Below are 13,561 nucleotides of genomic sequence, written 5' to 3'. Positions count from 1 at the left end.
CAATTCAAATGGCTGCAATAACAGCAGAATAGGTAATATTTATCAATTGACTCACTGAGACCTACTAGAAAAAAACAGCAAAATATTAAAAACTGTCAATTTGGTGCCATCAAAAAGCTAATACAACAGTAAAGAATGATCAGGCCAAGATCCAAGACAAGATGGAGACCTAGAGATATAAACCTAGCACCTAAGCATGCTTTTACCTTGGGCTTATTTGCTAATCCAGATGATGCAGTTGAGAAACTGATCGCTATTTCTAACATTGCTCTAGAGCTAGTGGGATCAAACTGAGATCGCAAGGTTCAGAATTGGTTAAAACCAAACTAAACGTCACCCACTCTTTTGAGTCGAGATCCTAAACGATTATACTCTAGTGAACCAGAAGTAAAAAAAAGTTCTTTCATACATTGCAACCCCACCTGAAGACATCTAAGTAGCCAGATTAAAAAAAATAAAACAACTCAATCCTTAACATGTAATTAAGGTAATCCCAGAATGTTAGAGACTCCAGAAGTGGCTTGAGCAAACAAAAATTATCTCTGGAGAAAGATAACATCATTTCAGGGCTCAAAACTGAGGCATGGAAAAGCAATTGGAAATTTAAATGGAGAAAGCATGGTAGTGAGAGAATCAAAACAGAAATGTAACAAAAATTCTCAGGATAAACTTTGCCTAAATCACTGAATGACTGATAAAACTATGTATGCACAGAGGAAAATGGAAGAAGTTGAGGGGGAAAAGTTGACAGAGGCTGGAGAGAAAGCTTACACTTGAAGAACAGAGCTTTACTGTGAGTGTGATGTTTTTTCAACAGGGTACATTCCACTGTGCACAGTTTTGGCAGCAAAAGCTGAAGCCCTACAAGGTTGAAATGTCAAAGGACAGAATCCAACTCCAGCAGAACAGTTGGGAATCAGCAGAATCTCTAGAAATATGTAAACCATAAGCAAGCTTCAAAATCTGTCTATAAACTTCACCCAAGAATTCTCAGAACATTAAGAGTCCAGTCACTAAAACATAAAGTTCAGTTTTCAGGCAAAAACTACATGATTTGCAAAGAAACAGATCAGACAAAAACTACATGATTTGCAAAGAAACAGGAAACAGTGATCCATATTCAGGAAAAAGGGGATGTTAAGAGAGACAATTCTGAGTACTCCGAATATAGAATCTAAGTGTTAGCATATAAAGAACTCCAAGCAGCTATTTTAAGTATGTTATGAGAATTAAAAGAACACACATTCAAAGAGTTGACAGAGACTATAAGAAAGAAAAAGCTGATAAAAAAAAATAACTAAAATAAAAATTCACCAAAAGGAGGTGATTAGAGATGGAAGAAGAAAGAACTGGTGAGCTTGAAGATAGACCAATAAAACTATTCAATCCAAAAAACACAGAGTAAAACGACTGAAGAAAAATTTAAAGTCTCAGAGACCAGTAGGACAATATCAGGCAGTTCAAAATAGATGAAATTCAATTCAACATGTATGTACAATAAGATGTAACAGAAAGTGAGCAAGAGTAAAAAAAAGTACAGAATAATTTTTCCTAAAGAAATAATGAACAAAAACATCTCAAATTTGGTATAAAATATTAACTTGTAGATCCAAGAATCTCAACAAACCCAAGTATGATGAATATGAACAATCACTTCTACATATATATCATACATAATCAACCTACTAAAGGCCAAAAAAATACCTTGAGTGCAGCCAGAAAAAAGTGACTGGTTATATATGAGAAATGACAATGCAACTAATGGCTGACTTATCACCAGAAAAAAAATGGATACTGGAACATCTTCAAGTTCAGTGATGCTATTCTTCAAAAAAGAAAAACACGTATTTTCCAATAAACAAAAATTAGATTTGTGGCTAGCAGACAAGATAGTTTAAAAAAAAAATGAGGAAAGGAACAAGTAATAAAAATAGTGAACAAAAAAAGACAGCATTCTTGAGTGAGAAAAATAATACAACAGTCACAATAAATAGCACATAATAAGATAATTCAAGTCCCTATAAGCATTAATTTATGAAATATGAATGAATTTTTATGTTATAATTAAAAGACTAAGTGTTAGATGGGACTGAAAGTAAAACAATGATATGGTGTATACAAAAAACAGTTGTAAAACATAAAGGGGCAGAAAAATTTAAAATAGGTTGCAGGGAGAAAACAAACCACACAAACACTAACTATAAGAAGGTTTGTGTAGCTATGTTATTAGCAATAAAAGTAGACTTCAAAGCAAAAAGTATCAACAAGAATCAACAATGGTAAAAGCTTTAATTCATCAGAAACATGAAACAATTCTAAATTTATGTTCCCCAACCACACAGATTCCAATATATAAACCGAAAATGGACAGCAAAGCAAATCCAGAACCACAGCAGAAGATTTTAACATCTCTCTCTAATAGACCCAGTATGCAGAAATTAACCTGATACGGATGTAGAAGTTTTAAACAACATGATTAACAAAGTGACTTAACAAACACATAAATACTGCACCCAAAAAACTGAAGATTACACATTCTTTTGAAATACACACAAAGTAATTATGAAATCTTGTCAGAAACATATTAAAAAGGTATTCAATCACATTTGCAGTCAGGGAAATAGAAAGTAAAACCACTAAGAGAAAGTACAACATACCCTCTAGTATGGCTAAAATTAAATATTAACAATATAAAGTGCTGCAGAAGATACAGTACAAAAGGAACTCTGCTGCTGATTATAAACTGCTACAAACACTTCAGGAAAAAAAATGTTGAACAGCTTCTGAAATGGAACATAAATATACTCTGTGTGCTTAGTCACTTCAGTCAGGTCTGACTCTTCGTGACCCTATGGACTACAGCCCAACAGGCTCCTTTGTCCACAGGGTTCTCCACTCTTAAAACCAAGCTATTAAACGCCTAGGTATTTACTAAACACACAAGTGTGCATGTGTGTACTAGGAGACATGTACAAGTAAATGCACAGTATTATTTACAACTGTCTAAAAATGGAAACAAGTCAAATTTCTACCAAAAACAGAATAAACTATGGAGTATTAATTACTGTATAGCAATGAAAATTAATTTATTAATTAATAAATTAGGACTAAATCACATAAAGCTGGAAAAGTCAGAATCTATTTGCATAAATTTCATTAACAGAAAAAAATGTCAAAATGTGTTTTTTGATGGCAAAAATGTAAGGCAAAAAAGCTAGTACCAGAAAACATGGGAGGGTAATATCCCAGCAGACAAGGAGAGTAGAGGATCTGGCAATGTTTTAATTTTTGATAGGGGTGATTAAGCACATATATATTTTTGAATACTTAAAGTTGGACCTTTTATCCATGTACTATTCTGAGCATTCTTTCCATAGTAAAAAATGTTTCAAAACTGAAAATATAGACATTTAAGGCTTTGGACGTTCCCCTAAGTAAGGTGTTAGCATTATCCTATAGTATTTTGTCTTTATTTTAATCAAATATATACAAATACATATTTTAAAAATCAAATAAAGCATGTTATGAAAAACAGAACCAGTGAAATCCCACCTCAATTTCTAAAAACATTTATATCTTGATTTTTCATTTTGGATCTGATTATTTTCCTATATAAGAAAATGATTTTTATCTTCTTATATCCATCCCTCTGTAACCTCCCCCAAATTATACCACAGTCCTACTTGAAGATGGCTAACTGATTTCTTGACAAAACTGCAAAAGTGATTCAATAAGAAAAAAAGTCTTTACAACAAATGGTGCTGGAACAACTGGATATATGTGGACAGAAAAAAAAACACTGACTCAAATCTGACACTTTCTATCAGTGTTGATTTCAAAGCAGATTATAGGTTTACATGTAAAATATAATAGTCTTAATCTTGTAGAAGATAGAAAAAATCATTGAGCTCTAAAGATAGAAAAGTGTTCTTAGAAATAACAAATGCATGATCCTTAGAATTAAAAATCTGATAAACTGAACTTCATCAAAACAAAATCTTTTAGTTGGTGAGAGATTCTATGAAGAGGATTAAAAAGCTAGTGACAGATTTGGAGAAAATGTGTACTAATCACATACCTGGCAAAAGACTCATATCTAAAACATAAAAGTACCTTGAAAATTCAGCAGAAAGACATCAGTAAAAATATCAAAATAAGGACATTCAAAAATCATCTCCATAACACGAGAAAGAAAACTGACAAAAACAGTCAACATTTTTCTAACACTAGAAATTAACCAAAGGCTTGCAGCAATCTGGGGAGAGCCTATTCAAGAAAGATGGCTAATCTTGATAAGACCAGCAAACTGTGGCATTGATTCTGCCCTATTCCCATCCTCCCACCACAGTAGACTTGAAAACCAACAGTCCACAAGTCTGGTGAAAACCAGCAGCCTGGTAGTTACCCAAGAGGGGCAGAAAAGGGCAAGAGTTCCTTTACTACTGCATCCTCAGAGGACTGTTCATTATTTGACATGTCTGGTGGTTTCCTGCAAGACACTACTCCCAAAACTATCCTAAGAGTGTACTCAGTGCAAAAAAAGAAAAGCCTTTTCAAAAAAAAAAAAAAAAAAAAGCCTTTTCCCCAAAGGCATTTGTCAAAAACAACTGCAAGCAATTGTACCATGTTATAGCTGACTGAGGCAGAGGATAACAGATGAGACCAACAACAGACTAACCAAGAAGTTTAAAAAGAAAAAATGGGGCTTAGAAAAGCTCTAAAATATTCCTGACAACCTACATGGTCAAATGTATGCCCAGAGCCACACACAAGCTGCAGGCTGCGCACATGCACACAAAGGGCCTGAGAAAGCCCGAAGTGCGCACCTCTGCCTAACCTGGACGCTCTGCACCATCCGGAAACAAAAGGCAAAGCGAATAAATTTCCTGGTTGAGTGCTAAAGCTGTGCCCCAACAAACACACACACAGAGCCTCTAAACAAAACTGGGAAACTTACTCGTCTCAGGCACTAAAGGAAATCACTGTCCAATTATCGGCTGACCACTAAGCTAACTGAGTAGAGACATTTCAGTGGTCACACAAGGCAAAGAATATATATTTTACATAATTAGTTCTGAAAAATCACTAAACTAGCTAACAGCAACAAACAGTAACAAAAACAAATGCTGGGAAAGAAAGAGCATCTAATCATCCAGAGCTGCCGTATTATTTAAAATGTAGCTTTCAACAGCAACCAAAAACTGACATTTTAAAAATGTATGGTTCATACACATGAAACAAAGGCAAGTGAAACTGTCTCTGAGGAAACTCAAACATTGGACTTAGTGAATAAAGCTATAAATCAGCCATTTTAAACATGTTCTAAGAACTACTAAAGGAAATCTATGTCAAAAGAACTAAAGAAAAATATAAGATGGATGTCTCACGAGCAGAAAATATGAATAAGGAGATAGAAATCATGAAAAAGAACAAAATAAAAGCCAAAAAACACAATCATGAAAATGAAAAATTCACTACAAGGTTTCAGCAGCAAATCTGTTGTACAAGAAATACTAAAGAGTTTAAAAAAAAAAAAACAAAACTTAAAAGTATACCTCAGGCTGGAATCAAAGGACAATGGTGAGTAACTTGAATACACACGAAGAATTAATGAGCATGGTACCCAATGTTCATCGCAGCATTATTCACAATAGCTAGGTCATGGAAGCAACCTAGATGCCCATCAACAGATGAATGGATAAACCAGCTGGTTTATACACACACACACACACACAAAATGGACTATAACTCACCCATAAAAAGGAATGCATTTGAGTGAGTGCTAATGAGGTAGAGAAACTTAAGAGCGTATTATACAGAGTGAAGTAAGTCAGAAAGAGAAAAACAAATATCATACACTAATGCGTATATATGGAACCTAGAAAGATGGTACTGATGAACCTATTTACAGGGCAGCAATGGACATGCAGACATAGAGAACAGACTTATGGACATGGGGGGCAGGGAAGGAGAGGGTGGGACAAAAGGAGAGAGTAGCATGAAAATATATACACTACCATATGTAAAACAGATAAACAGTGGGAACTTGCTATATGACTTAGGGAACTCAAACCAAGGCTCTGTGACAACCTAGAGGGGTGGGATGGGGTGGCAGGTGGGAGAGATGTTCATAAGGGAGGGGACATATGTGTACCTATGGCTGATTCATGTTGATGTGTGACAGAAACCAACACAATATTGTAAAGCAATTATCCTTCAAATGAAAATAAATTTTAAAAAAAAGCATGGTAAAGGTAACTTGATAATACAAAAGTCTAATTTAAAAAACTGTGACTTTTTCCCTCCTGTTGGATTAAAAGCCATGAAAAAACAATTTGCATGGCACAATGAAAAGCAACAATAAAAGAAGCAAGCCAGGAAAAAATTTTAAGACATATAGAAAACAAATAGCAAAATGGAAGACATAAATTCTACATTATTGGAATTAAATGCAAATTAATTGTGTATTCCAATCAGAAAGCAGACATTTGGTAGAATGGGTAAAAGAACACAATCCAACTACGTGCTGCTTACAAGGGACATATTTTAGGAACTTTCCTGGTGGTACAGTGGATAAGAATCCACCTGCCAATGCAGACCGCACAGGTTCAATCCCTGGGCCAGGAAGATTCCATATGTTGTGGAGCAACTAAGCCCACTGTGCCATAACCAACAGAGCCCGCCAGCTGCAACTACCAAGCCCGCACACCACAACTGCTGGGCCCATATGCAGCAACTACTGAAGCCCATGAGCCTAGAGCCTGTGTTCCACAAGAGAAGCCACCACAACGAGAAGCCCTTGCAACAAAACAAAGAGCAGTCCCACTCACCACAAATAGAGAAAGCCCACACAAAGCAAGGGAGATCCAGTAAAGCCAAAAATAAATTAATTTTTAAAAGGAGACAGATTCAAAGAATTTAAAAGTGAAAGGACAGAAAAAGATATCCAGTGCAAACAGTAACCGAAAGACAGCCACTCTAGCGGTTATATTCTTTTCAGACACAAGACACAAAGGGGAAAAAGTCATTACTAAAGATAAAGAACATTTTATAAGAAAAAAAGTTCATCAAAAATTATGGATAAACTGTAAATATATACACTCCTATACACTCCTAACAAAGCCACAAAATACATGAAGAAGAAACTTACAGAACTGAAAGGAGAAATAGACAACAGACAAAAACAAAAACAGATGGAGACTTCTGGGTCTCACTTTCAGTAACAGAAAGAACCAGATAGGAGACCAATAAGAAAACAGGACTTAAACACTATAAACTAATCAGATTTAACAGATAACTACAGAATACTCAAAGAAAGCAGAAAACACTTTTTTCTCAAGCGTATATGGAACATTCTCCAGTATACAGACTGTATGTTAAGCCATAAAACAACACATTTAAAAGGAATCAGATCATACAAAGTACGTTCTCCAACCACAATGGAATGAAACTAGGTATCAGTAACAGAAGAAAATTTGGAAAATTAACAAATATGTGGAAATTAAGCAACAGATTCCTAAATATTCCTTAGATCAAAGAAATCACATGAGAAACTATAAAATATGTTGAGATGAAAGCAAAAATACAACACACTAAAACTGATGAGATGAAGTAGCAGCAGTGATTAAAGGGAAATTTATAGCTATATACATCTACTTTAAAGAGATATCAATAATCTAACCATCCATCTTAAGAAACCAGAAAAAGAGCAAATTAAACCCAAAGCAAACAGAAGGAAATAATAAAGATTACAGCAGAAATGAAAGAGAATTTTTTAAAATAAAAACAATGAAATCAAAAGTTGGATTTTTAAAAATACCAACAAAACTGACAAACCTTCAGGTAGGGCTTGATCAAAAAAAAAAAAAAAAAAAAGACAAACAAGCTAAAGGAAAGTGAAAAAGTTGGCTTAAAGCTCAACATTCAGAAAACTAAGATCATGGCATATAGTCTCATCACTTCATGGGAAATAGATGGGGAAACAGTGGAAACAGTGTCAGACTTTATTTTGGGGGGTTCCAAAATTACTGCAGATGGTGATTGCAGCCATGAAATTAAAAGACACTTACTCCTTGGAACTAAAGTTATGACCAACCTATATCGCATATTAAAAAGCAGAGACATTACTTTGCCAACAAAGGGCCGTCTAGTCAAGGCTATGGTTTTTCCAGTGGTCATGTATGGATGTGAGAGTTGGACTGTGAAGAAAGCTGAATGCCGAAAAATTGATGCTTTTGAATTGTGGTGTTGGAGAAGACTCTTGAGAGTTCCTTGGACTGCAAGGAGTCCAACCAGTCCATCCTAAAGGAGATCAGTCCTGGGTGTTCATTGGAAGGACTGATGTTGAAGCTGAAACTCCAATACTTTGGCCACCTCATGCAAAGAGTTGACTCATTGGAAAAGACCCTGATGCTGGGAGGGACTGGGGGCAGGAGGAGAAGGGGACGACAGAGGATGAGATGGCTGGATGGCATCACCGACTCGATGGACATGAGTTTGAGTAAACTCCGGGAGTTGGTGATGGACAAGGAGGCCTGGTGTGCTGCAAATCATGGGGTCGCAAAGAGTCAGACACAACTGAGCGACTGAACTAAACCCACCACCACCACACCCTATTTAATTGAGCTTCACAGACACTGCCTTTCTTTAAAAAAAAAAACAAGCTGACGGTTTATAATGACCCTGCATGAAACAAGTCTGTCAGCACCATTTTTCCAACAGCATTTGCTTACTTTGTGTCTCTGTGTCACACTTTGGTTAATTCTTACAATATTTCAAACTTTTTCCACTATTATTTTTTGCTATCTTTGATCAATCGTCTTTGATGTTACCATCATAATTGTCTGGGGGCACCAGAAACCATGCACATGTAAGACGGTGAACTTAATTTTGTGTATTCTGGTGGCTCCACTAACTGTTCTCTTATCTCTCTCTCTCTTCTCAGGTCTCCCCATTCCCTGAGACACAACAATATTGAAATTAGGCCAGTTAATAATCCTACAATGGCCTCTAAGTGTTCAAGTGAAAGGAAGAGTCAATCAACTTGGCAAGCTTCACAGTTATTTTAATAACTGCTACAACCACTCAAGCCTTCAGCAACCAACCTCCCTGATCAAACTGAGACAAGACCATCAACACTGAGGCAAGACACTCAACCAGCAGAAAGGCTGCAACTTGCTGAATGATAATGGTTATCACTTATTAATAATGAAGTTTTTTAAACTCCAGTACTCTTGCCTGGAAAATCCCATGGACGGAGGAGCCTGGTAGGCTGCAGTCCATGGGGTCGCTAAGAGTCGGACACGACTGAGCGAGTTCACTTTCACTTTTCACTTTCATGCACTGGAGAAGGAAATGGCAACCCACTCCAGTGTTCTTGCCTGGAGAATCCCAGAGACGGGGGAGCCTGGTGGGCTGCCGTCTAAGGGGTCACACAGTTGGACACGACTGAAACGACTTAGCGCAGCAGCAGCACACTGTTTCTAAGACAATGCTGTCACACACTTAATTCACTTCAGTATACTATAAACATAACTTGTATATGCACTGCAAAACCAAAAAATTCATGTCACTTGCTTTATTGTGGTGACCTGGAACCAAACCTAACTATCTCAGGTATGCCTATATTACAATCAAGAATGAAAGGTCAGTTTTAATACTGGCTTTTTAACAAGAAATACAAACAATTATAAGGGAAGGGTACAAACAACTGAATGGCAAGCAATAAAGTAACCCACGTGAAATGGACAAATTTGTGGGGGTAAAAAAAGCAAACTGCCAGAACCGATTCAGGAAGACACTGGAAAACGCCAAATAACAAGGGATTAAGTAATGAAAAAACTTCCCACTAAGAAAGCAAGGACCAGATGGCTTCTCTGGTGACAGCTACCTTTAAACCAAACATTCAAAGAATTGACACCAATCCTTCTCAAACACAGGAAAACAAAATTCCAAATAAATATCCTTTACAAATAAACTCACAAAAATCTTTTTTCTTGTGTGTGTGTTTCTTGAAGATATATCATCTAGATCCTTTTGTCCTCCTGGTGAACTAATTATTCTTCAGACCTGCTGCACAGCCACCTTCCTTGCATCTCCCTGCACTATCATCATTTTCCTGTACTAAATCTTATTTCCTGGATCCCTCTTCTTTTTGATTCATCCAATCATTCTGATAGAGTCAGGGTTCTCTAGTAAATTACTGAGAGACATGGTGCATTTGAAGTAAATATTCTAACAACCTCATATGTTCTGTGCATTTACTCCCACATTTGACAGCTTTGGGAAGGTATGGACTTAGTAGTTTGCAAATAACTTTTCCTTTAGGATTCTAAGGCATTTCATTATTATTTTCCAAAGATACTGATTCCTAATCTCTTTTATATGCTCCACAAACAAAAGCTTTTAGGAATTTCCCTTTGTTTTTGATGCCTGAAATTCTATCATGTTGTTTGTTTTTTTGAGACACTATGCTGTGGATGCTATGAATCCTTTTAATGTGGAAACTCAAGATTTTTGTGGAATTATTCTTAAATAACTTCCTCCATCCATTTCCTCCCATTCTGTAATTCTGATTTTTTACATGTTGAACATGCCAAGAGTGATCCCCTAGCTTTATTTTCTCTTACAACTCACAACTCTTTTGTCCTGCTTTGTGAAAGCTTTTCTCAATTTTACCTTCCAACCTTCTACTAGAAATTTAACACCCTAAATTTCTAACTCTTCTGTTAAGTTCATATCCTAAATGTCTAAGAGCTTGTTTTCTTAGAGGATTGTTTCTTAAGGATTGGCTTCATAATATCCTTTCTCATTTCAAAGATAATTATCCCCTTATTTCCTAAAATATCGGTAACTTTTTAAAGAAGTTTTCTTTTAAAACTTAAGTTTTAAAACTATTAGTTTCTACTTACTTCCTCTTTAGTCATCCTTAATCTCATATTTTAAAATGAAAAAAGGTTTAAAATGAAAAACCTAAAAGTTGTCTAGTCAATGAACCCAGAGATTATCATACTATTATAAATGAAGTCTGACACAGAAAGGTTGATATCATCACTGATATGTGGAATCTAAAATACGATACAAATGAACTCACTTACAAAATAGAAACAGTCCCAGAAACATAAAAAAACAAAAAATTTACAGGTTGCAGCAGGGAAGGGAGGAATAGATTGAGTTTGGGGTTGGCAGAGGCAGGTTGCTATGTATGGAGTGCATCAACAGAGTCCTAGACTATGTGGCACACAGAACTATAGCCAATATCCTGTGGTAAACTATAATGGAAAAGATTTAAAAAAAAAAAAAGTTGTCTTGAAATTCTCTGTTAATAGTGTCAATGTGAGATGATCAGTCTGATGATTTCCCTGGTGGATCCCCATCTGTTATTATCTGTTGGTCTCTTCCTCATCAGTTTGCTATAGTAGAATGAATGTTCCAATCTTACCTCTGGGGGCAGAAAGCTTGATGTCTAGTATTTTCAGAACCAGGAGGAAAGAAACTCGATGATTCCTAGTTCAACATGTAAAATTCTTCTCAATTCTGTTTCTGAGTATGACACTCTTAACCTGAGCTTGCCTACTGTTCAAGAACACAGTATCAGAGAGGAAACCTGGATAAAGGTAAGAAACATCTTATTGGCACCATGAGGGTTGTTAATTTATTAACTCTTAGACAATTTTTTTAAGGTACCTGCAGCCACTAATTCCTGAAGCATCACAGGGTTCAACAGCACAATTCTAGACCATTCTAGGCCTTTCCCACCAAAAGTGGAAAGTTGAGTTTTCTTAGTGGTACAAAGTTGCTGCTTTCCAGCTTCCAGAGCTTTACTTCTGTGATCAACTTTCCAGTTTTTTCCTTGATACCCTATGCTTTAAAAAAATTATTATAATTCTACGAGAGGGTTGATTTCAAAATAAATGGTTATTTAATCCACCATGTTTAAAAAGATATTCATCTCACCAGTTTTGATGTGCAATGTCTTCTTCACTGTTGCTCCTTTTTAAATAGTATGAAATTTAGGCTCAAGTTTGAGTAGGATACAGTTTTAATCACCCAAATAGTTAAAATCATTTTAGCTTTAACAACTAGTTTTTCTATAATGTGGTCAAAATATATTGACTTATATAATTTCTCTTATTTAAAATTTCATCTTTGAAGCCCAAGACATTAAAAATTTTTAATTCACATAAATTGGAAAAAATGTGTATTTACTGGGAACAAAGTTTGACATATACCTGTTAGATAAAGCGTATTTGCTATCCAAATCTTTATAGCCTTAATTTTTGTTTATTTGATCTATTAAATTCTGAGAGGTAAATTAAAATCTCCTGAAAAAGACTCTTGTTACCAGTTTCTCTAAAAACACTACTTCATATGTTTCATTGCTATTTGAGTTTATCACACAAACCCTCAAGCCTACTATTGTTTAGTGGTCTAATTTTTTATTAATTAAAAAAATTGTCTTTTTCTCATTCAAAGGTTTTGGACTAGAAAAGTTTTAGCCTCTGCTTGATATGAATGTCTAGTATTGATTTTGCCATTCATTTCAAACATTTGCTATTTTTACTTAGATAAAACTCTTATAAAACCACATAACAAAAAATTTTAATTCAATTTATAAAGGGAAGGAGAGTGGGAAAGAAATCTATTCCAATTAAGTTAACAAAAAGCTATTAGAAGGGTACTGGGTAACTAAACTTGACAGAAAGTTGGGAAATAAGGCGTGGAAAAAGAGATAAGCCAGGAGATAACTAGGCGAGCAATATCACACCAAAGGACATCTACTTAGGATACCATTTGTATCAGTCTAACGGCAATGCCACCATTAAGACACTCACTGCCAAAGCATAAGACTGTGAGTCCACTACAGTCAGAGATACCTCTATCTCCTCTTCTCCCTCCCTCCTGTGTAAACTGTTTCAGCAGGATCAATGTATATGGAATAGTCAATTTGGTTTCCTAGTTTCCATCTTGTTTAAACTGCTGGCTCTCCTTGTTTATGTTGTGATTTTTCACTGCTTATGAGCATGCAGAGGCCTATGGCAGAGAACACAGGTAAGGATGGGTCTATTTCCAGTATGTTTGCAGCCACAGAGAGTATAAATAGGGAACTATTCAAGAATGAGGTTCAGAGAAAGGTTTTCAGGCAAGTTTCCTATTCCCAAACCACCAGATCATCCAATATTCACGGAACAGTAGATAGTTCTGCTGTCATCCTTTACCACTCTGTCTACACAGAAACTCCAATCTCAGCGACACAGATAAAAACGCTTTTTCCCTACTGACAGTTGGGGACAAACTTTCCTTTAGCTGACTTGTCTCAACAGGTAACTTGGATGAAGTCAAATGTACCTCCCTATTTTACCATGGTGCCAGAAACCACAGTAACTTCTTAACTAAAGTTAAGCCTATATTAACTATGAGAATGCTTAAAATATAGACTTATTATAAGACTAATATACTATCTTAAAACTCCAAGACTCTATTAACTCCTAAACTGTTCTATTTACTAACCCTAAAAGAGGCAGAAATATACTTTTAAAACTATATAATTTTTACAATTTTT

The 13,561-nt window shown here is 35.6% G+C and overlaps 1 protein-coding gene across 17 annotated transcripts in view; it reads right to left on the bottom strand.

The window, feature by feature from the left end:
* The window catches only part of ZNF644 (zinc finger protein 644), a 100,890-nt gene that overhangs the window by 76,160 nt on the left and 11,169 nt on the right, over positions 1–13,561 (bottom strand). For 2 of the 17 annotated variants that reach the window (XM_065909019.1, XM_065909089.1), the window contains exon 3: positions 11,441–11,605. The exons of the other annotated variants lie outside the window; for them this stretch is intronic. The gene's annotated coding sequence lies outside the window, so the exon portion shown is untranslated. The remainder of the gene's footprint in view (positions 1–11,440; positions 11,606–13,561) is intronic. 17 annotated transcript variants of the gene reach the window in all.

Source organism: Muntiacus reevesi, chromosome 1 (assembly GCF_963930625.1).
Source record: "Muntiacus reevesi chromosome 1, mMunRee1.1, whole genome shotgun sequence".
In the NCBI taxonomy this organism is placed as follows: domain Eukaryota; kingdom Metazoa; phylum Chordata; class Mammalia; order Artiodactyla; family Cervidae; genus Muntiacus; species Muntiacus reevesi.
Note: the sequence above shows the minus strand (reverse complement) of the source record. Positions and strands in the feature narration are given on the sequence as shown.